The following is a 24,159-nucleotide window of genomic DNA, read 5'->3' as shown; positions in this document are numbered from 1 at the left end:
GAGATGTGCAGATTCTGTGACCAGTTGCCTAAAATCCCAAATGAACTACAATTGTTCAGTAAAAGTTTACAAAAGCTATGCATACAAAATACAACGGTTAAAACCGTTTAATCTGTGACCAAGCATCAATATATGCCACAGATACCTAATTGTGAGAACATTTAAGACAGCTTTTTACATCATTTCAGGGAATAACAACTGCTCCCGACAGATCTGGTATGATTTGTCAATGCCAAATATTTCTCCTTTTTTTACTAGCCTAAAAGAAAAAGGTAAAAATTTATAAATGTATACTTGTATTCTAGGTGAAAATAACAGAAATTCTACAAAAAAAGATACTGGAAGTGAAGGCAAACCACAAGAGAGAATCAGCTACCAGCAATCTTTCATCAGACTACCTACAGTAGCTTAGTACTATTTTGACAAGATCTGTACCTTCTTCCTTCAAGTTCTGTCTTGCCACTGCTCTTGTTTACCAATATAGTTAACTTGTACATGTAACGAAAATTGTTTCAATCCTTCCTTTTCATTAGAAGCTTTCAGAATATAATTCTTGGCCTCTTCTATTCTTACACATATCACTATTACTGAACACAGAATATCATGAACTTGTGTATGTTTAGTTATCATTTTCTCCATGACAGTTCTCAGATACATCTGCTCACCCTTCTATCTTTAATTTCAATCTCTTGCCCTTTCTGAGACAAATCAATGGTTACATTAAATTCTAGTGGCCAAATAAATTTCATTCAATCTCTTAGGCTTCAGAGAAGTAAGAAGTAACAACATGAGTATTAAATATCTTAGATAAATGAAGTTACTATGGAGATCTCTTGTTAATCTAAATAACTGTGGCATCTTTCATCCTTCTTTCTTTGTGTTATCTCTGCATGTCCCTAATTATTTCTGTTCTATATTATTATTTCTGAGTATAACTGTAAGTATCCTAGAAAAACAAATAAGCAAATTCTTCCTTCTACTGGCACCACACCAAGTCCAAACACGATATCTGAGAAGAATTTAAGGAGAGGTAAGCAACCTAAAAGCTCACAAATGCTTCTGTGCACGTTCTATTTACAGGTATGTTCTGACGTATCCTGCTTTCTTCTCTTTTTTCTTCTTGCTGTGGTCATGGGGTGTTTCCTTGCCTATGAAATTTGCAATTGGGATTGGACCCCAGGGCTCATCAGCTCCTCCTGCTTTTGCCATGAGAAGTACTAAGTAAATGTTTGGTAAATTTTAAAATAATTTACATGTAAACATTATCTAAATCTCCTGTAAAGTATTTCTAAAACCCCAATTTGGTATAACTTTCGAAAGTAGATGCACAATAGCTCAAAATCAGCTGTCAAAGCTCGTTTCACTGTAAATCTATGAGTCTGAAGTTGTTAAGGGAACTGTCCAATTACCTAGTCATAATTTTCAAGGGTATCTTCTGCTAAAGAAGTTGTGACAGCACTTACACTTTATTCCTAAGCTAATAAATCGATGAAGCAACATTTTGGTAACTGGAATATATGTCTAGAAATAAGCAAGGCTAATTAGGGATAGGCATGGCGCATGCTGATTCATCCCCCAAAGCCTCCCATTACAGTTACCAGCACAGCAGTGCTCAGTGCTACAGAAATGCCTTTTCTCAGATATCTCAATCAACTTTCTGAAGACTCCTTCGAGTGACAGTTCCAATTGATTTACAGTCCTAAGGTGATATTCAAGGCCTCTCACAAGGCTCGTCTGGCTTTCTAGCAACAAAAAGAATTTGGATGAAACTGTGAAAGGAACGTAACAGAACTTTCCTTACTCAGGCATTTATCTACAAGAGAGAGGAATTTCTATTTCTGCCTAAGAGAATATTTGAAAATAATCCAGAAAGAAAACACACTGCTGCTTTAAGGTCTCCTTGTAGCCATGACGGCTTTATGTAGCAAGGATTCACAACTGTCATGTAATTCTTGGAGTGTTAACAGCTTTCCTTGTACCATGCAACTCATGACAGTTTGTAACTCAAAACCTTTCTCTTTCTCGCTTACAGACCAACAGATTAGCTCACAAGACTGGTTTATTAGTCAATAAACACAGATTGTTCAACACTTTACTGAACATCATATACATTTTAAAAAAAAACTCCTATTGACATTGCACAGAAAAGAATGTGTGTAGTTTTTGAAAAAGTATCAACTTGCTTAATTATCCATATTTTTTCAGTGTTGTGTCTATATCCCTCAGCTGACTGTTGGTTGCACTTTGGCATTGTTACTTCTGGCAACCTAATGCTGAAGCAAAGCTGTACCTTGGAATGGTACGCCTGGTTTAACATATTGCAACAAATAAAAGGACACTTAGGATTAATAAAACAGAGCTTTATTTAGTCTGTATAAAGATCATTAAAAAATAAACCCTCAAGGTTCCATAATCTTGTCATATCGTTTCTGTTTTCATATGCTTAATCTTGGAGATCCCCTTCCGCAAGCCTAATATCGTATTTCTTAATAATACATTTTCTTCATTTAAGCCTCCTAAAATTCTGTCTCACAGTAAAAATGAACCATTTTCCAGGGCTTCTGGTTGATTTCTTTCAATTATGCATTGGAATTTCAGCTGAGAGAAAGCTATTTGACAACTGAGGACATAATGTTCCAGCAAAACAGAGGAAAAAGAGTGAGAGAGACAGAGAAAGCAAATGAGAGAGACTGAGTGAGTGCACATGCATGCGTGCAGGCAAGAAGAACAGAAACAAACATGGGGCTTTGTGCAGCTCTTATTAAAATATTTAATCAGCAGAAAACAGAACCTCTTCAAACAGATGAGAAATAACATGGTATAGGCAGATAATTTAGGAAAATACTATATGCTAAAGTTAACAGCTTAACTGCCAACAAAAAGATACTCGGAATAGAGGTAATATGTTCGTGTATCATAAGCCAATTTAGAGTGTTCAATCTGAACCAAGCCACCTTATCCCATACCCAACGAACAGAGAAAAGGGGGTAGCAGAAGCAAAGTTACACAGTTTGCTGACTGGGATATTGAGGGGTCCAAAGGCTTTGGCTCTGAGCTAACATAATATAGGTATAAACATAATATAGGTACAGATGCCAGGTTCCCTCATGGTTCTGTAACATGGCAGTAAGATATTTGGACACTAGGATGAAAGCATGAACATCTAAACGCAACTGCTTTCTCTCTACTTAGATGCAGTGCTTATCATATGAACAGGCACCGTAGTCACAGATCTCCAGCAGACATGAAGCAAAAGAAATGTCATTTTGTCCCTACTATTACCTCTTCGAAATGTAATGTATTATCTCTTCACTGCAATGAAGGAGATCAGGGACCACAGAAACAGTGAGGTGACAGATTAGGTGACTGTGGTAAATTAGGGGCCTTTTCCACAGGAGTATATTGAAGGCAGGGCTAGAAGGGGAACCAAGGAACGTTGACAGGAACATAAACAAAATGTCAGAGTAGCAGATAACAGATCAAGATAATTATTTATATAATAATAGTATAATAATAATATAGTAATAATATAATAGTAATTACAATATTTATTTATTTTATCATTTATTATAATTATTATCAGGATGGGAGGGCTTGGCCTGTTTAGCCTGAGAAGACTCAGAGGGTATCTTATCAATGTCTATAAATATCTTAAGGGAGGGTGTCAAGAGGATGGGGCCGGACTCTGATCAGTGGTGCCATGCAACAGGACTAGAGGCAACAGGCACAAACTGAAACACAGGAAGTTCTGCCTGAATATAAGGAACAACTGCTTTACTGTGAGAGTGACAGAGCACAGGAACAGGTTGCCCAGAGAGGTTGTGGAGTCTCCTTCTCTGGAGATATTCAAATCCACCCGGCCACAATCCTGTCTAACATGCTCTAGGTGACCCTGCTTGAGCAAGGGGGTTGGACTAGATGATCTCCAGAGGTCCCTTCCAGCCTCAGCCGTTCTGTGATTCTGTGATTATACCAGAGCATTCCTCTTTCACACTCCCATCTCACTATTCCTACTTGCAAGGTCTGTTGTTTTTTTTCCAGGAGAATGAACATGGTACGCAGGGAGAGTTTACTGTGGTTAAAAATCCAAAGGGAACTCCGATAGATGTTCACAGGATTTGTTCATAGTCTCACATTGGTATTTTCCAGATTAGAAGACACCAAACAAACCAATAATTAGATGGAATTTTATTTTTCTTAAAGTCATAGTTATTTAAAAATAGAAATAATTTAGGTTGCTTTTACCGTATGTTTAAAATAATTAGATACAGATGGACACATTTATTAAACAGACCAGAATAGTAGCTCCTTCTATGTAGTATGCTCTTTTGGACAAATTGATATTCAGAGATGTCTCAGGATTTGAAAGAGTAACAATAAATATAGCAGTACATAGTTCTCCTGCGGTTTTTAAAGATCTTTGCAATACCAGGACAATAACTGTCGCATTCTTTTCAGGCCAGTTACAGCACTATCAAGCTCTTCTTGAATGTTAGAAAGCTGTGAAAGCTACTGTGTAAGGTCCATGCTGGGGTTGCATGCACAGCTTTTGGGATACTTAAATTCACTGTTTAGCTTCACAGGCAATTAGTGTGCATAGGATTATAGTTGTGATTTAATATAATCATAGAATCACAGCATTGGTAAGGTTGGAAGGGACCTCTGGAGATCATCTAGTCCAACCCTCAAATGAGTGGCCCGTACAGGGATCGAACCTGCAACCTTGGCATTATTAGCATCATGCTCTAACCATGAGCTAAACCTAACCCCCAATATAATGACCCTACTCAGTAGATTATTAATGTAAGTGACAATTATTACTTCTTTCAAACATATGTGAAAATTATACAAATGCTGAGCGTTTACAAAGTTCCTATGCCTTAATGATTGCTTCATACAAACTACATATAACTTACTTCTCTTCATTTATCATTTTTAAAAGCTAGTCACATTCCAGATTCATTCAGTGTCATTTATTTTTATTTTAAAATGGCTATGGAACTGGTCCATAAGGATTGAAATAAGGATTAGTTCAAGAGTGCAGCTGGAGTCTCTACACTGACAAGACTCTGAAGTGCAAATAGGCAAATTTCATTGAAAATTACAAAATGATGACCATATAGCAACTGATACAGCACTTCCTTATTATAAGCACAGCTGTGTATACTGTCAGTATTTAGACCTTTCAGGAAAGCATACGGTTTTATACATAAACAGTCACTGCTTCTATGATCCTTAAGAAACGTCTGAGTATATACTTAAAAAGTTTAGATGTAATTCCCATTTTAAAAACTCTCTCTATATATATATTTGCCCAAAAGACCAGAACTCTCCAGAAGGTATCACTGTTATTGACAAGGTAAACTATTAACAGTTTAATAGCTAATGGTTTAACAAATAATAGTTTAATGCAGTTTTAAGAGCCTCGAATTATTACCCCTGAAGTAAAATTAGTTCTTTAAATAAACCCTGTGTTAAGCATTTTACTTAAAGACCCTGAGACATGCTTCTAAGAGCAAAATCCCATTAGAACTGGTTAAGACTGTACAGTCTAAATGACATCTTACTCCTCTTTTCTCATCCTTCTTCCCTAAAACATATGTTCTCACTTGCCATCACAGCCTATAAGGACGAGTGAAAAAGGCTTATGGTATAAGAGCAGTCCGGACACTGTTTCTGTTAGAAGTGAATAGGTATTGAGAGACTTATTATTTGAAAGATCAAAGTGCACTGCCGTAGAGTACTAGCTGAGCTCTCCCAGCTATCATGCATTTTGCACAGTATTTCCAGACTTTGCAGTAAATGTTTGGGGAAGTTCCCTGGAAGTGCCAACTCCTGGATCCACGCAATTACATGAAAATCCCATCTTTCAATGAAGAATGCATTTCTAAACCTTGAGATTTTGGAGGAGAGTTTAAACATGGGACCGAAGGAATCAGGCAGTAGTGAAAAAACTCCAAAATATAAGACTTATTAAAAATATTTTAAAAACTATTGAAAACTATTTAAAAATATTTTTAATGACCCAACTAAACCTTCTGGCATGCTTGAGTCGGGAAACATGGTCTATATGTTACCTGCATTACAATCACTTTGTTCAAAAACTGGTGCCTTCAGCTCAAATCACCGTTGTTTCATTTGGCTTAGGAAGTTCACCACATTGCCCCCAAACAGCCTGTAACCCCGTCTATCCATTTTGTTTGGTTGTATTTAAAAACCGGGCTACAATAACAGTTCAAAGGTCAGCGAAGCTGCACTAAATGACACAGTACAGTTTTTCTTATTAGGAGATTTTAATCACAACTATTAAATACGGCCTGTAAGTAAGAAGTAAAACAAACCAAAACAAATGATGAACCTCACTATTTGAAATGCAGGTAGTGCAGAGCCATAACAAAAACTGGAAGAGTGCAGAAATCTGAAGTTAAAGCTTCCATGTTTGTGGATCACAGAAGCAGTTCACTATAGTACATCCCTGGAAGTTGCCTCAGTAATTGCGTAAAACTGCTGCCATGTGTATACAAAGCATGACTTAATGCAAAAAACCCCCTCTTTTCTAATGGAAGATTACTATGACTGTGAAAGAGCCTTATTTAAAATCACAGTCAAGCTGATAGTCAATTTAATGTTTAAAAATAGCTAACTATAGTACAGTAACACACTATACAAAGATAAGAAACTGAGCACATTTTAACCCTACTGAGTTAAGACATCCTGTGAAAATCCAACACGCAAACTAAACAGTAAATATCCAGCTTTTGAAAGCTAATGTGTAAAGGTGGTTAAATTCTAGTGGCATGATCTGGGGGTAGCATAATCCATGCATTTGGCCCAGAGACTAAAAAAAGGGTGCTCAATCCTTTTATTATTATTTGATGGACAGAGAGTAGTTGGCAAATGCACAGCATGTGTAATTCAGAATAAATTTATCCAATGGCATTTAAAAATGAAAAACACAACATAGATTTCAAGTGTAAAACTTCTAAATAATGGAATCTAAGATAAAATATCAGCCAATCATCTATTTAAAAGGTTAAATGGTTTAAATGGTTAAATTCCTGCCTCATAAAAATGTGATTACAAGACTTCTGGTGCACCTGGAAAACACATCATTTGAGAATGTGTCTAGAAAAGTATGTGTTTACCAATTGAAGAAAAAGCTGAGAAACTGCAAAAGATAAATTAAATATTGGAGAGTAATCAATCACAGTGCTAAAATGATAGATGACAACCAAACTGAAGCCCCAGAGACATTTTGCAAAATTAGGTTGCATAAGTAGCATACCTCAAAGCACTACAGAATCTAAATCCATGCCAGAGATTTCACATTAAAAAAATGCAAAGCTGAAGCTGTAATACAAGATCGATTAAAAAAAAAAAGAAAAAACTCTTTTTGAGGCACAGAATTTTGTAAGCAAATGACTCAGAGAATATACTACTCTGAATAGTCTTAACATGATAACAAAAACAGAGACAAAAAAATCGTTACACTATGCAAATGTTGCTTTATACTTTACCAACAAGTTTATACTTCCATTACGGGGTAGGGGGTGGAGGAGGGAGTGAAACTAATTTATGGGAAGACCTCATTATAGAATTCAGGTAGTGTGAACGCTCAAATGAACTATTATATCCAAACCTGCAGTATATGCACATGAATCTTAATGGGCAATGAGAAAACCTAGGAGCATAGGTAATGAGGGCACTTCCATCCTGCTTCTAGATTACTGTATTGCAATGAAAGATTGAAACTATAATATAGTGGAAGATTATTGTGATTAGCAGAGAACATTCAGAAACCACAGGCTCATTTCTTTTTGAAGGCTCATAAATTCAACTTACACAAAATTGGCCCTTCCAAAACCAAGGATCTGTTCATTTAGCTACCCTACCTCGGGCACGCTGCATACCTCTGGATATTATATGGTAAGTGGTAAAATACAAAACACGGTGGCTTCGGAAATAGAAATGACTGTAAACAACTATAATATTTGGTGCTTATGAGCTAATGGTAAGTAAAACATGAATTTAGTTCCTCTCCATGCAATGGAGTCAGACTGCCCACACAATCATTTTCGACAGGCCAAGCCTCCTCGCATCCGATTATAGTAGAATGTAGTTCCACCATCCTCCTTAGGTATTAGCTCTTAATTTGTGCAGTCTCCTAAATTGTATCACATTACCTGAACCTGAATTTATGCAAGAAGAATGGAAAAACTATCATTAACCAGGAGCCATCAAAAATGTCAATTACATGATAAACCAAAGTATGTAGCAGATGACACTGCTGCAGATTGACACTCTGTGTAAACACCTTTTTTTGGTACATAGATTACAAAATCTTTCTCCCTCCTCCACAAAAGCATGAGTCTGATCTTTCAAAATATCAAAGCCAAATGATAAAGGTCTTACATTTAAAATAAAGATGATAAAAATTAAAAAAACCACAAAACGTAGTTTATATAATTGCTTTTATTTTGTCCTTTCTTAGTAAGAACTTAGAACAAATTAATTTTATCTGTTTCTAGAATCCAGTATTTTTGCTTGTTAGCTCTGAGCTTTTTGAAATTAAGCTTTTAATTCAGGAAAATGGTTGAGAAAAAGACTTCAAAAAAATTAAAAACGAAGACACATAATTTAACAAACCCAGTGTCAAGGGAATGATTTATTGCTTAGTGTAAAAATAACACAGTTCACAAGGGATGTATTTTAAGTTAACCCAAAGGCAGTCTACGTGGACTTCCCTACATGCCAAATGTATAGTCTAATGAAGTTGGTAACATTGCTCCTCACCAATGATGGATGAAAGTTAAACCTAATTTTATTTCTGTTTTATTATTCTAATTTCCCATGTATATTCCAAAGAGAGTGCTAAATAAATTACACATTGCAAATGTTAAATAACTACTGTACATTTTCATTTCTGTAATTATATATTCATTGTTAGAGCATTTGTAGTTTATAATCATAATACCATGACTGATAAAATTAACTGATGGATACTACGAAAAGGTTCCATCAACCTATTCTGCCAGCAGGAGAGAATTTGCATGATGGAGTATCAGTAAGAGTTGATTAATTTTTTCTCACTGCACACAGATAAATCAAGGCTATTCTGAAATAGCTGTCTGTGAGTTCTGGTCAGTTGATAGAGGAATACAAGTAAAGAGAATATGTTTCTGTAATAGTAAAATTCACTTTCTACAAACAGGTCTGCAGCATCTTCTCAATTTGTTGTATGCATACATCATTTGTGTTATATGAACTGCTTGGAATTGCTAACATTTATACATGTTTTCATCAGTCATCTGCCACCAAAACTTAAGATCCTGGGGAAAAGTATAACTAATTTGTTTGAAGGTATCCTGTGTTTTAAATAACAACTCCCAAAACTCCCACTGTATTTCTCTGCATGTCAAATAAAAATTGCAAGAACCGAGCCATATATATTTCATATATTGCAATCCTTCACAATTCCTCAGACATAAGTATACGGCATTGTTCAATGCATTATTGGATTCCTTTGGTCTGCAGTATATCTATTTCATACTATAAATACCTAGCAAGCTCAGAATTTGTCCAATATCAGGAATATTCTACAAGTCAAATCTGCAAAGAGGAAGAAAAGATGGCACTGTGTGGGAGATATGAGGAGAAATTATTAAGTTAGAGTAGTTTACCTGTGTAGATACAAGACTTGAAAAATAAAGAGTACAGAGAGGTATGACAGCACATATGGAATATAAACCATAGGAAGTGAGAAGGAAAAGGGGAGAAAATGGAGGACTGAGAGAATGTCAAGACTAAAAATTCAATACTGATAGAAGCAGCAGTGGAAAAATAGAAGGAATGAATAATTAAAATACAACAATAGAAGTGTTGTGGATTTTTCAGATTTTTTAAAAGTTGATTTGTTTTCCAATGATCTGCTTAAAAACATACGTGTCACATACATCTGAAAAATGCCTACTAGTAGCTCAGTTGGGTGCGTTATATAAATAGTCATACATATATAGCATCTGATTGTCAAAGAAGAGTTATGTTTCCTTCAGCCTCAGAGAAATGTCATACATTTCCTTTCATGACGTCAGTAATTAAACTTAATGATAAGATCTGTCATTGAACTTGGTTGCTCAGGGAGACATTGGGCATATTTTTGCTATTGAGGTTTACAATTTTTTTCCCACCAGGGAATTATTTTTATTTGCATGCCATAAAATATCCAAGATGTATTCCTGTCCAAGTCCAGTCTGTTCCACATACTTGTTTGGCTAAATGAATAGAGATTTCATATGTGCCAATAAATAAAATTCCTTCAGTTCAGAGGTGTGCTATACTTTCACACATACATTCTGTAAGTAAAGTGTTACTGAACTGCACATGTCCTCTGGAAGGTACATACTGTCAACAACCTTCTCCCACAAAGAGGTAGCCTCTACTAGGACATAACACAGAGGAATTGTTCTGTTTGAATTGCTAGTAAGAATGCCTTAACATTGCATTCACCCACGTTGGTGAATAGGATATTGCTACCCTTTGATACCCAATAATGCAATACAACCATACCCCCTGCTTCTCTACCAGGTCACATAACTCAAGATTTGCAATAAAAGCACTGTCTGTTTTCCACTGTGTCACAACTAGTACTTCATTCAGCAACCTGAGATTATTTTCAAAGGACAACATCAGTAACATCATCCAAAACACAAACACGTCTTTTTCTTGTCTCAACAGATATTCTTAATTTCTTGATATTTTATAAAAGAGTATTTATCAAAGACTTTACAATCTTATCAATCTTTACAAGCAGCTGTGCATTGTAGGCTTGTAGGTGATTGGTCTGAAACAGTAATCAAAGATTAACTGGGTAACACAAACGCATAAACCTCTTTTACTTTCTGATGTTCCCACCCAACAGGAACTGACTATATACACTCAAAACCTAAGTACTGGTCTCCAAAATTTCAAATGTAAACAAATTTTAGAGTAATACTATTTTAGCTTGGTACTTTCCAGCAACACAATTGACCTTTTTTGAGAAGTAAAAGGCTAGAGCTGTATTTTCACTATGGGCAGCAATGAAGATACATTGCATGGATTATCTGGGCCTCCTACCTTAGATGATTATAGGATGAATAAAATTGAATTGTGAAATGAAGCTGAGTTGGATAGAAGGTAGGAATATTTACTGCACTAATTTCTTTTACTTGTTAAAAGAACAGCATTAGGAAAAAATGCCCGAGATGCAAGTACAAATAGTTTTCAGCTTTAGAGTATGTAATCAGTTCACTTACTATTCACAAAACAGATTGCGTGCGTAACTCTCTTCTCTTTGTTTATTCAGGATTCCCCGTCTCTGTAAGAAAAACAAATAAATATATTTATCATCTATGCAAAATAAATGACCTCGTTTCATTTGCACTACAGACGTTTGTCAGTTTTACATTTAGTTTTGGTTAACTCCAAGAGTTATAGTGTAAGATTTTCATGAAAGAGTCCAGAAAAGAAGAAAATCCACGCGACTCCTTTTTCTTAAAAGACAAAGTTTCCAGTCTTATTCCTACAATACAAGGAGAAATGCAGAATCCACAGATTCTGGGGACAAATATCTTCTGAAACTTGTTACCACATTCTGGGCATCTAAACCACACCTGGACACCTGCGGCTCTCCCCAGTTTGGGGAAGGTGAGAGGTTTTCACATCCGTGGCCATGGCAATTGTCCATTTAAAATTAAATTCTCACGGTGCATTAGATCTTGGCCAAATTACTTCATTGCACTGAAGAATAAAAGAAGAAACTGTGTGTACCTCCGTGACAGCCGTACCCTTTTCCCCCAGCCCTTTGCAGGAGAAGCATGGGGACGTGCTGCAGAGGGATGTTTGATGCTTCACTCCCACTGTTTCATGCTGGCAATTAGCATAATAAGCACTGATCACAGCACACCAGCTGCTGAGCCTTTCTTGGGCGCTTTACAGGCATCACAACAGAGGTGAGTTTTAAGGCAGGATTTGAAGGCACACAGCACACTGGCTTTGCAGATTTTTACAAGGAACAATTTTCATGAATAAAGGCAGCATGGGAGAAGAGAGGAAATTGGACTTATGGGCATTAAGGGCTGGCAACATTGGCAGAAACTGAAGCCTGAAAGCAGGTAAGACATGAAAGAGCAGGCAGGATCAAACCATGCAGGCACTTAAATGCAAGATGAGTAATTTGTTTGATGCAGTTAAAAAGGAAAGTCAAAGGGATGGTTGCCAAGATAGGTGAATATATTTTTACTTTAGGATCAACTTTTCCAGAGAAGGATGAAACTGTCATTACCTAAAATTGTCAGCCTACATCACATCAACTCTTACTGTACTCTTTAAAAAAGGCAAATCATGATTCCCTCCAGCATCGCCCTCCAAATTAATCAGGCTATTATCTTTAATGACTCAAATAAAAAAGGAACCAGAATGTAATTGATTTTAAAATCTACTTTTCCCCCTTTTTTTTGGTAAGAAATTAACACTGCCTCCTATGTGGTTCTTTCAACATTTGTGATGTCCCAGAAGCCACTCTTTTGTATGACAATCCACTGAAGAAACCTGCTAGGCAACGAATCATGGCTGTTTAAGCTGAGGGCTATACATTCCATGAGTCTGAAGCATATAGTATTATTTTGTTAATGATTTTTAAACCCTTAAAAAACTGTAAGGGTTAGCTCTTCTCATTAGCAGCCTATTCTGTTAAATTCTAGACATCAATCAGAAGTAGTGGAGCACTCAAATATTGCCAAATTAGCTGGACAGTGATATGAAACCCATGTCTCAAAAAAGCTTTAGAATAATTCAGATGCTGATGCAAAACCCAGCTGTGGGATCAACTCATTTCTTTCCTAGAGTTTGCAGCATACCTGAAAATAGCCTTGGTAGGCCTTATATAGCTTGGTGCTCCTTATCAGCTGTAGAAAAATCTAGTGATACAGGCCTGATTTGAACTACTGTACTTAAATATCTCTTGCAAGGGTTTAACCAAAATTTTGTCTCCCCCTGTCATTGAAACCCTCCCAAACTTACGGATTTAAAATTCAAATACGAATCTGAACTTTTCCTAATCTGCATGCATAAAGCCTGACCTATCCTTGCAGGGATAGTTTTCAGCTAAAAGCCCCAATCCCAACCATTTTCCCTGGGGTTTAAACCCAGGGTTTTGGTTCAGGTCTCCAAGTACATCTTGCATCGGAATAGAGGTAGCTCCAAGCACCTTAGAGAAATTAACACAGTCACACCGGCGCTGTGGTACCCTGTCTCAGTCTTCCCCTGTTTCTCTAAGCTGTCTGTGTCAAGCTGTGTCATATTATTACTGAGCCTTTCTGAAGATTAACTGTTTCTTCTGCTGCAAAGACAGAAAATGTGAAAGAAAGAAAAGATGGATGTTTACTCGAGTACTAATTGGAAATAACTGAACAAAAATACAGGTCATGTTCTAGATAGGAGAAGCAAGATTAAGCAAAACCATGAGTGAGAGTGATGCTTCATTAAGGGAAAATAGAGACTGCCTGCCTGCTCCCTTCAAGTTGACAGAGGGTGTTTCTAAAATGTACAAAAAACGTAATGCAGATCTGGAATGAACAAGTGAAAAACAATCAATAAAAATCAACAATAACCCTGAAGACTTCCAACACTCTTTGAAAGGATTTGCAGAGCTAAAAATATATATAAACAGAAAAGATTCATCTTTGTAGAGAAAGATCAAAAAATTACAAGAGAAATTCAACTGTCCTTCTGTTGCTTACTATTAAACATATGCTATTTTTTATAAGATGTGCTGGAAGATTAATTCATACACCCTTGGTTATGGACTCCTGTGGGTCTTCAGTGCAGGAGATCCCCTACAGTGATAACTATATTTCTAGAGCTACAAATAGCATGTCATATTACTAGTATCTTTCAAGACTCAGTTTTCATTTCAATACTATTTGAAAGGGCAGACTTTTTCTAATGAAACCATTGGAAATATCAACAGAAATACATTTTGAGATGCTTGAATACATCTTGCAATAACCCTCCGAAGCATAATCTGTGTTTTACAAACGGTATCTATAGAAGACACTTTAGGTCATGTAACTGCAGGATAAGTAATCATTTAAATGATCTGCAACTTTTACTTCAGTTAGTCGTAAGGATATGCAAAAGCCATCAAAACAAAATCTTTTTTAGTTAATTCTAAGTGCTCTGTTCCCAGTTACACTTAATTGTAACCAGTTATGGAAATAGTGTCATTAAGCCATGGTAGAAAAACTGGACCTCTAAAATAAACGAAACTCAATCAGCTACACTGAACTTAGGAACATGCATCCAAATTTTCGCTCATGCAATGAAATCCTACTCCACTGCAATCAAGGGAGTTTTTGCAGTTTTCTTCAGGAAACTCTTTTTTAAGTCATATAGAAACAGAGTAGATTTATATATGTTACAGGCAACAAAGAACCTTTTAGCATCACAAAATCATGACCAAAATAAGCCTTTTATTATATACTTCATAATTCACCTTGAACCACATTATGAAAGACTAAAGAGTAGTTGCATGGTCATTAGCATTCTTCAAGATCTCTTAGGCCACCTGCAGTTTTTTTTTTCTTTTTTTAAATTTATCATTAGTTTTGTATGTCTAGGCAAGAAGAACTAGGTGGTCTTTTCTAAACTGTATGAAGAAACAATTTCTGTGTTTCTATGATTATGCACTAAACAGTCATGAGTAGAGCATCTGGCTATTATTTGTATACTTTTTTCTCTTTTTTCTTTTAAAGATTGAGGAATAATATTGCAGAGTCAACCTCTATACTCTTGAGCAATAAAAGCTGCAAATATGTGTGTACTACACTTCAGTGTCTATTTGAGAACACAACTGGACATTTATCTTATAAAGAAATGAAAGCTTTGGAAGCCAGTTAGTTTCAGGAGGGGTTTGTTTCTGATAAAGCTGAAACTTCTCCCAAGTTTGCTGAGGAGTTTATTAATTGTCTATGGAACCTGAGGACATCCCTTTCTGTGGCCTGTGTGGGAGGCTTTGAATAAGCTTCAGCTGCAAATTTTGGGACGCAAAGTCATATATATTAAACCAAAGGACAAACTTAAAATTGTGGGTGATGGACTGCTCAATTTACACAGCTTCAAAACCCAGCTTTAGTAGTGTTAGAAAAAAAAATTAGAGTTTCAAATTTTATTCTCAACCTTAGAATCATTTATGGGAGAGAAAATCAGATTAATTAAAAGTGGAAGTTACATAGTATTATGAATAGACTGACATTCTGTAAAACAGAAAAGTGACATCTAGGAAAATGAGGCTATCATTCGATTATGAAGTATAAATTATCTAATGAACCAGTACATAGTCTGGATAATTTCTAGTTGCATAATGTGCAACAAATGAAATGTATTTTGAGAAAATGGAGTTGTGTGGGCATTTATTAATTGATTCACATATTGAAACAGAAATTGTCCTACATCAACAACTTTAAAATCCTTAGCCATATGCATAAGTCTAATATTTTATAGGCTTAATTTGCTCAACATGAACTTTTTACTGTGAGTAACATTGATTTTGTTGAAGCCTCAAATAAGTCACAGAACAGATCTGAGGATTAGTTTAGATGAGATTTAAAGCACACACTGTGAATCCCTACACAACCATCACTTAAAACACTATCCGTTCAGGCCCAGATGGATTGCTATGGCAACAGAATCCCAAATACCAGGTTTGTAACTAACAAAAATGTAAATTATTGATGAACTCCGAGTTGTCTCTCTTGGACACCCTCCTATTCAAATACCAAACCTTATGGTTAGAGTACAGAGAAAAGGTTGATATGCAATTTCCCCAGCCCAGTGAGCACTAATCCCAAAGGATTTCATTAAATCTCTTGGCTTAAATTTTTATTCTTGGAACAGCAGTCAGCAAGGAAGGATTACATTAAAACAGGCACTATTGAGGTCATTACTGCCTGAACTCAGGCCTGTAATATAACAGAACAAGAACCAATTTTAAATACACCCCCACAAGAAGAACTAAATAGCACTCATTTAAATTACCACATTTTAGATGACAGCAGTCTTCCCCTCATGCCCACCCCCTGCCTTCTTGCTAATAAGCAATGCTGGAGAGCAGTACAGAAGAGGAGACAACAATATCCCTGTTCCTTGATACCCAGGCACATGTAGCGCTGCCGAGGGGCAGTGCATGAACTGGTGAGTCGCAGCACAACGAAGGGAAGGAGGCTCATAGTCTTTGATATTCTTTCTATAAATCAAAAATCCAAAGTAAAAAAGTTCTCTAGCAAACAAGCCAACCAGAAAAAAAGCATTTTTTTGGCCATCTCTGTTGTAAATTTGGTGAAAAATCTGGTAATTAGCCAGTTTAACTAGGGAATAAATACTAGCAGGAAAGCCAAGCACTTCTGCGGACCCCTTTTTTGAAAGCCTCTCAACCGTACACAGAATTGGATTAACTCAGCGAGCGCCACACAGACACACATTTTGGACTATAACAGTCCATAGGGTTTTAAAACAACTTTAAGACAGCAAATGAAGTCTAAGTATTTTTTAAAAATAAAATAAAATTAAAAAGTATTTTTTGAAAATTCTCTGAGGTGTTCTCAGATTTTTTGAGAGTATTAAACTCTTCCCTAGTATCTATCCAGGACAATAACACTATACGTTTTCCCCTCTACTGCATGCATTTTGTAGTGGAACAAATGTAATTCTAGTGTATAAATGGGATGTCAGAAGTGCCAGAGATACGGATGTACACCAAATGTGTCACAGACTCCCAGAAAATCTTTGCATGTGACAGACAGTCAAAGCAGACAAGTTGGATGTGTTCAAACTATATAGGGATACTTCAACAATTTTGCTGCATTTGCCAATTATGAAACTGCTCTGGGAAGATTCTCCACAGTGCGTATCTTGCTAAACTTGCTTTGTGATTTCGGGTATGTCTCTGCCATTTACTTTGAAATTAACAGGATTTTAGCCTTTACATGGTTTTTATATTTGCATATACGAACACACAGGAATACTATTAACATTTATAAGAAGCTCTAAGAAGTTTATACAACAGAAGGTGACTTCATTTTCCTAAGCGAAACTTTTCAGGACATCAGTTGAAGCAATCAGTACTCATACCATGACACTTCATTGAGCTAATCCCAAATATTTTCTGTTTTTCCTAGCCAAAAAGAGAAAGAGCTGCCATTATCTTCTGAATCACTTCCCAGCAAAGAAATCCAGCCCTTCCCAAGTTGCTTCATAACACTATTTGAAACAAAGGGAAACCAGATTTCTTTGATTATATGAAATAATAAGAAAATAGTTCCAGCAAAAATTGATTTCAGGAGTCATATTTGGGTTACTTGCTACAGCTATTGACCAAAGATTTATTCAGAAGCATAATGAAGGTTATTAATCAGTCTCCCAAATCCTTCCTAGAAAGATAACATAGATCTCCCCATTAGCAGCTGGTGCCTTTTATGGAACTAACACAAGTCATCTAACTGTAATCACTTTTAAGAACTTTAATACCTTCAATATTTGGCTGTATTTCAGTGCTTAGAAAGGCAATATCTAATTGCTTTTATCACAGCACAAAAGAACTTGCTGAAATATCCACTGCAGGAAGTGATTATATGTTACATAATGCTGCTAATCATTTTGTTCTAAAAGTTTGGCATGAGGCTTTTTTTTTAATTTATTTATTTCTCAATTCTACTTTACAGCAAAGTACTAATGTGGGCCAGCAATTCACCCATGAAAACTGATACTCAGTAGCACTTGAGCAGCTGTAGCAATGTAATCCTATGGGTGAGTTGTTTTCATGGCCTTTCTGTATTACTCTAAGGAGACTCAGAGTGGCAACTTCAATTTTTGCTCGCCATCTAAATTTATCACTTGACCAAAAAGAATGTTTAGAGTAAGAGCAGACCATAAGCACTTATTTTGAAGTTCACCTGGATATTTGCACTGTGAAATGATAAGTCACTATGGGTATAATTGTAACCCCCACTTTCTCTTATATACGCTAAGTTTTATTCCTGATACTAGTTTAATTCTCCTAAAAAAATGATTACAAAGAAATATAAAAGTCTACTAAGCCAAAATACAAACAAAACCAAGTCATCCTCTACTTTTACTAGTCCTAGTAGTCGTGGTTACATACTGCTCAGATTTCCGTCAAGCAATAAGCCAAATTCTGCAAAACCGGGTGTATCAGTTTCTGAAAGTGCCGTGCTCAAAAATGTTGCTTGCTCTGCATCTATCATGCAACAGTCTTTGTTCCACACCACCCGCTCTCTACTCCCTTTCATTTTTCTGCAACTATCTGGGAGCTTCAGAGCACAAGACAACAGTTTTTTTCCTTCATATGAAATTTCAGTACTCTCATGGTCACAATTAGCTTAAAAAAATTTTAACTAATACAAGAATGAAATGTCATCAACTTAATGAAGATTTTTCTCTACAGGAAGAGATGAAATACTGTCTCTTTTTGTGGTCAGCAGCAGTAAAGAATGAAAACTTGAGAATCTGTAACTAAAGTGGAAAGCACTGATTATTTAAACTAGCACTGTATTGGATAATTAACAGAATAAATAAATATACTTGAAGATTTAAAATATTTTTCCAGCTACAGTATATAACGCTTTATTAATCCAAATTTATCAAAAATTTCATTACTATTTATTAGCATTACATGAACTTCATCATGCAAAATAGCAAGTAAGCAGCATGAATGAAAGCATTTCACATCCATATGGCCAGAGAATTAGGATAGCAAAATCATGAGCATTTAGTTAAGAATCCCAAAATATTTGCAATCTTCTTTTTTTTTCTTAAATTACTGTACTATTTCCATCTTTGTTACATTTGTCAAAAGAATGGGATTACTATTAATGAGTCTGTTGTATAATCATCTTAATGTCTGTAGGAAAATATTAATTTATCTTCTACCACCATCTTTTTCATCCCCAGCATATAAGACTACTACTCCTCCTTGCAGTTAGTCAAAAAAGCTTAAACAATTGATAAAAATTGCATTTTGATAGGAGAATGATTCTACAGCACAAACAAAGAAGCCAAAAAGAAAATGAACTACTATAAAGTAACTGGATTTGACGGTGATACCCCCAGAATTTAGAGAATTGAACAGAGGAGATTTTGTATAACTCTCTGTTATATTTACAGCTGTCAGATTTTTCAAAGTCTACTTCTGACACTGCCAAGTGCCTTTCATATTCAGTACTGTCCAGAACACTTTTTTTTTTTTTTTTCTTCTCTCTCAGTGATCGTCATTGTTGCAGACCACTGTCTCCTGGACGGAGCAGAATACAGAGCCATTACGGAAGTAAAAATCACATGCGCTGCTCAGTATGGCTGGCCCTCAAAGAAGTAGTGCGATGACTGGCCAGTCAATCTTTATGTTTCTTCAGTCCTTTTGCCTAGACAGAGATAAGCTACCACACAGATACCAAAAAAAACCTGAACAAAATTTTTTAAAAATTTCAGCCAAAAACCTTGTTTATGTATAAAATACGTGAATGCCAAGTGCAATGCAAATGAGAGTTTACAGTCAGGCTACAACCTGCTGGAGAATCTTATATAACCTAAATTGTACAAGTGAACCTTGGGTGACAAATGCCAATAGCCTGTGAGAAGTACTGGATGAGTATATTAGATGTAAATGTTATGTTCAGTATATGTTGCAAATGGTATATGGGTATCTGTGGCAAATGCTACCTCGATTCTCCGAAGCTGCAAAGGCAACTAGCAGTCACTCCAGCAGTTCAGCAGGGTCTCCTACCTCTGAGACAAACGCTCGTCGGCCCGGCAGGCCGTGCAAGCGAGAGCAGAACTGGTCCTAAGAGCAAAGCGCAGGAGGTGTCTTTGTGCAGCACGGCCAAGTCGCGTCTCTTGCCTTAGCTTGTAGCACAAAGTATCTGGCCACCTTGGCTTCCTTACCTGACCAGTAAATTGGTTAGGGCTGGCCTGTGCAACAAAAGTAAAATTCTTCTCCTCTCATCTGGAAGCACAGTGGAAGTGTTAGCTACCCCACTGCAGCTGGGATTTGGGCCTAAATTAATAATTTTATTAGGTCATACAGGGAAGGCACTTCAGTATTTTAGGACTTATTTCTTTACATTATATACACATGCTGTACAAATGCAGATAATTTTGTAATCCTAGAGGCAAAACTCTGTAGTATTGTGACTGTTTTCATCTTGAAACTAGAAGTGAAAAACTAGAGACTGGAGGATGGAGGCAGACCTTCTTTTAATCAGCCAGGTGTTACCCTGCGTTGTGACAGAAGAGCTTAACAGCCAGTCCTTGCAGATTATATCGAAAGATATTATTACAAAATGCAGGATAAAAGACAAGTGGTAGTTTTGCCAGTCTATATGAAAGGAAAAAAGGAACCATCAAGTCCACGTTCAGAAAATCTGATAGCCTGATCCAAAAGTAGCACACCATACTTCGCAGATTCTAGGTACAGATGGCTAGGAACATTAAAGAGGCAGTTATAGTTATTGTTCCTTACATAGCAGAGTAAAGAAAAGACATCTTGATATTGTATTTGGCTATAAAATCAACTTCCTCAGCTAGATATTGCCAGAAGGAATCTATTGGAAATCTCTACTTAGTGAAAATCAAATAATTACCTTGTAATTATCACCTCATGTGTCACATTTAATGTAAGCATCTCTGTATCAAAGAAAATTCAAGAAAGCTCTATTTGAAATCCCTAAAAATCCCATATGGCAGATATTTTAATTGGGCTACTTCTGTTAACGTTGTTAAGTATTCTACATATTCCAATATTTCTCTTTGTAGACCCACATGTTTAACCCAAACAACCATTTAATTTAATCTTCCTATCCATTTTGAGGAATCCTGTTAAGTTTTTGATTATTAGATTCTTTGAAGTATAGCTTACTCAGACCTACCGTTAGCCACTTCATAAAAACTACTGATTTGCACTCAAATAGCACACTGGAGCAGTTTGAAGGGAAAAACCATTTGTTCTGTCTCAGTTGATGTATGGAGTAATTTTCTGAGATTCTTTCATTGCAATTTGCAAACACATTAGCAAAGACTATAAAACAAAAGCAATCTGTACTACCCATGGCCCAGAAGAGGCAGAAACAGAAAGTTAGAAAATATAACAGATGTCTGAATCATCTTGAGGCTGGGACGCACTCTACCTCAACACAGAAAATCATTATCCAAAATGTGTCGCATTTGTTTTTCCAACGGACATACCAAGCCTGACCAGTAAGCACTAAATATTGCAACACACTCTTAAAACTGGTTCTACCAGACATTTTAAAAGGGGTCCAAAGATGGAAAACTTAACAGTAGACAATTCAGAGGAGCAACACTGCAATTATTTTACAAGACTTTTTCTAGCCTCTTTGTCCAGTCTCTTCAGTTTCATCCCCAATTCTGTATTCAGCCTTGCTCTGAAAAAGGATTTATTTCCCTTTCTTCTTTCTCTATTAAACTGCTATACTGCTATAGCCCTTACAGCAACCCCTAAAGCAGAAAGTTGCTCAACACTGAAACATTAAAGTTCTCTGTGGAATAATCCAAAACAGAGTTTAGCAGAACCCACTAGACAGATTTTGCACTGCTTTTTAAAACAACGTATACGTAAAGGAATAAACTGTAAGTAGAAAGGTGATATCTAAAATGCATTTATAGATAGTGAGGGCTAATATGACAGACATCAGTAAGCAGAATGATTGTTTCAGCACCTCTCAGCACAGACTTTAAACAAATCAAGTAAACACCACATGATGTATCTAAAATTGTATTTCAGCATCTGGCAAAAAGGAACTATCTGTTAAAGACCATCTAGTTCAAGGAAGCCCTTAATAAGAGTTTCTATAAAAAGAGAATTTGAAATTGCCTGTCAACAAATCAGTAGCTGCCCTTTCTGAAGCTGACAGGTGCTTTTTGGCATTAATGTGATGACCATAAATACTTCTTGAGCAGGGTACAATCAATTGCTTTAATCAATTTCTACTATCGCTCATGAGGTATGCAGACAATTTTCTAATCTACGCTTTCCAGTGACATTAAATATGCATGTTCAGCAAACTCTGGCAAACCAGACTGTCAGTTTCTTTTCCTTTTGACAAAAATCAGCATTCTGCCTATAAGGTTACAATCTTGTCTCAAGAAGAACTGAAGTGTGGGGCTCTTAGGCTAAATTCATTCTCCTAGAATACAATAACACAGTCCACAGCAGTGCCAGCCTTTAGCAAAGCTCTGTGATACATGGAGATTTTAGGACACAGTGTGAAATGTTGCTTTACTAAAAGAACAACCTGACAGCTTAAAATGGGAACATTAGGAACGCATTCAGATACAGAGATATATATCAATAGATTATTAGTCAAATATCTTTGTTAATTATTTTTTTAAAGTTCAGTCCATGCATTAGGAAATTCAAGGCAGTGTTACTCTAAAGTAAGACTGCATAAGATTAGCAATCAATGTTTGTCTTTAGAAAAGATAAAATATCAAAGAAATAAATGTCTCTTCCTGTGATCTTAGTTTTTTCTCCTTATTCTCTACCTGTTCCTATACTAAAAGGGGCTTCAGAGTTGAGACTTGCCCTTCTTTGCACCAAGATAGTTCCTTTAAGTAAATGGTAAGAAACTTCTTCAAACTACTTTTATATGAATCTTATAACACCCCTAAGAATAGCTGAAAAAGAAGCTCAGACAGGCTAAGTTATCCTAACTGCAAAGCAATTCGGCATGATATGAAAATCCAGATCTACATTTTTATCTCTTAAACAGTGCTCTCTCCTAAATGTGAATTTGCAATGAGATATAACAACAAAATAGACCAATGTGACTTTTGCTTTCAACAGATATCTTTCATGCATATTACAGATAATATGCTTATCTTGGCCTGTTGAGAAAATGTTTCTGCCTTTAGTTTTTGCAGCGTCAATATGAAAAAAATGAACCTTTTGAACAGATCACCAAAAATGCTGACAAAAGCAAAGAGGACTCTTAAAAGATTTTGGGAAAACTAGGCTGACAGATAGCACTGGGGAAAAAAAGGCTGAAAAAAAGAGTGGAAGGTATCTGAGAGATGAAAGTTTAGATATTATTTGACACATGAGCAGCACTGTAAGTGCACAACTAAGCATAACAGAATAGAATGGGGAAAGAAAGCACTGGCTGGATATAAAAAAGCCCTTCTTTTGACTCTGAAATACTTTAAGGTAAATAGTGAAGTTCAGCTATGCGTGAAATTTAAAGTTGGATAAGGAAAAGCATGAGAAAGGATACAGTTAGAACCACACTGCATTAGTAGAGAGGAGAACTAGTAGAACTAAATGTCTATTTTTTTTGTTTCAACTTTCCTCTCAGTGAATATCAAGTTATTATTGTGGAGACACGTGGAACTATAAAAATTAATACAGGGTTAGAAGTCAAGAACTTTGGAGCTATAACCCTGAATTGGTCACTGACCTGCTCTGATACCATGTGTGTTCAGTTTCTCTACTAGTAATGTAGAGCAGCAAGAGCCGACTCATGAAGGAGCTTCGAAGATTAATTGGATTGTGTAGCATTTTGAATACCAGATGCCACCTTTTAAATTTCTTGGAGTACTTCTATGGATCAGACCTATCGGACTGGGTTTTAGTCAATGTCTATAAAAAAGCTGACTTCAGTAGCAGAGAACCAAAGCAACATTGAGTGTTTTCTAAAATTTCACCCTTTAATTACTAATCCATTTGCCACAGGGACTGAACGTTTGCATCTCTGGCACTGTTTGATTTCCAGAATTAAATTGGAGGATAGTGTGAGTTCTCCTTTGGCCTTAAGGCTTTAAGATTGCTTTTTAAAGCATTATAAAAAATATATATTAACTGTTTTATCCCTCTGTTCACTTGTTGCACCATCTTGTTTTGCAAAATTCTTTGAAGCTGCAAGAGCCTTTTACTATTCATCTGCAGAGGGCTCATCGCAGTTGACTCTCTGAGTGAGACTGTATTACAAGAAACAAGTATATGTTTACCCTACTAAATGCCAAGGAGACAGTACAGTAAAGAAACAAGGAATTATTCAACCTGGAAGTAATGTATTCGTGGAGAAGTTTAAACAA

At 36.1% G+C, this 24,159-nt stretch overlaps 1 protein-coding gene across 2 annotated transcripts in view; it reads right to left on the bottom strand.

Annotated features, from left to right (window-relative positions):
* Positions 1-24,159, bottom strand: part of SYT1 (synaptotagmin 1) — a 345,804-nt gene that overhangs the window by 214,582 nt on the left and 107,063 nt on the right. For both annotated transcript variants that reach the window (XM_062568014.1, XM_062568022.1), the window contains exon 3: positions 11,295-11,356. The gene's annotated coding sequence lies outside the window, so the exon portion shown is untranslated. The remainder of the gene's footprint in view (positions 1-11,294; positions 11,357-24,159) is intronic.

The sequence above is a fragment of the Rhea pennata genome, chromosome 1 (genome assembly GCF_028389875.1).
Source record: "Rhea pennata isolate bPtePen1 chromosome 1, bPtePen1.pri, whole genome shotgun sequence".
Classification (NCBI taxonomy): Eukaryota; Metazoa; Chordata; class Aves; order Rheiformes; family Rheidae; genus Rhea; species Rhea pennata.
The sequence above is the reverse complement of the archived record's forward strand: the minus strand, read 5'-3'. Positions and strand labels throughout refer to the sequence as shown.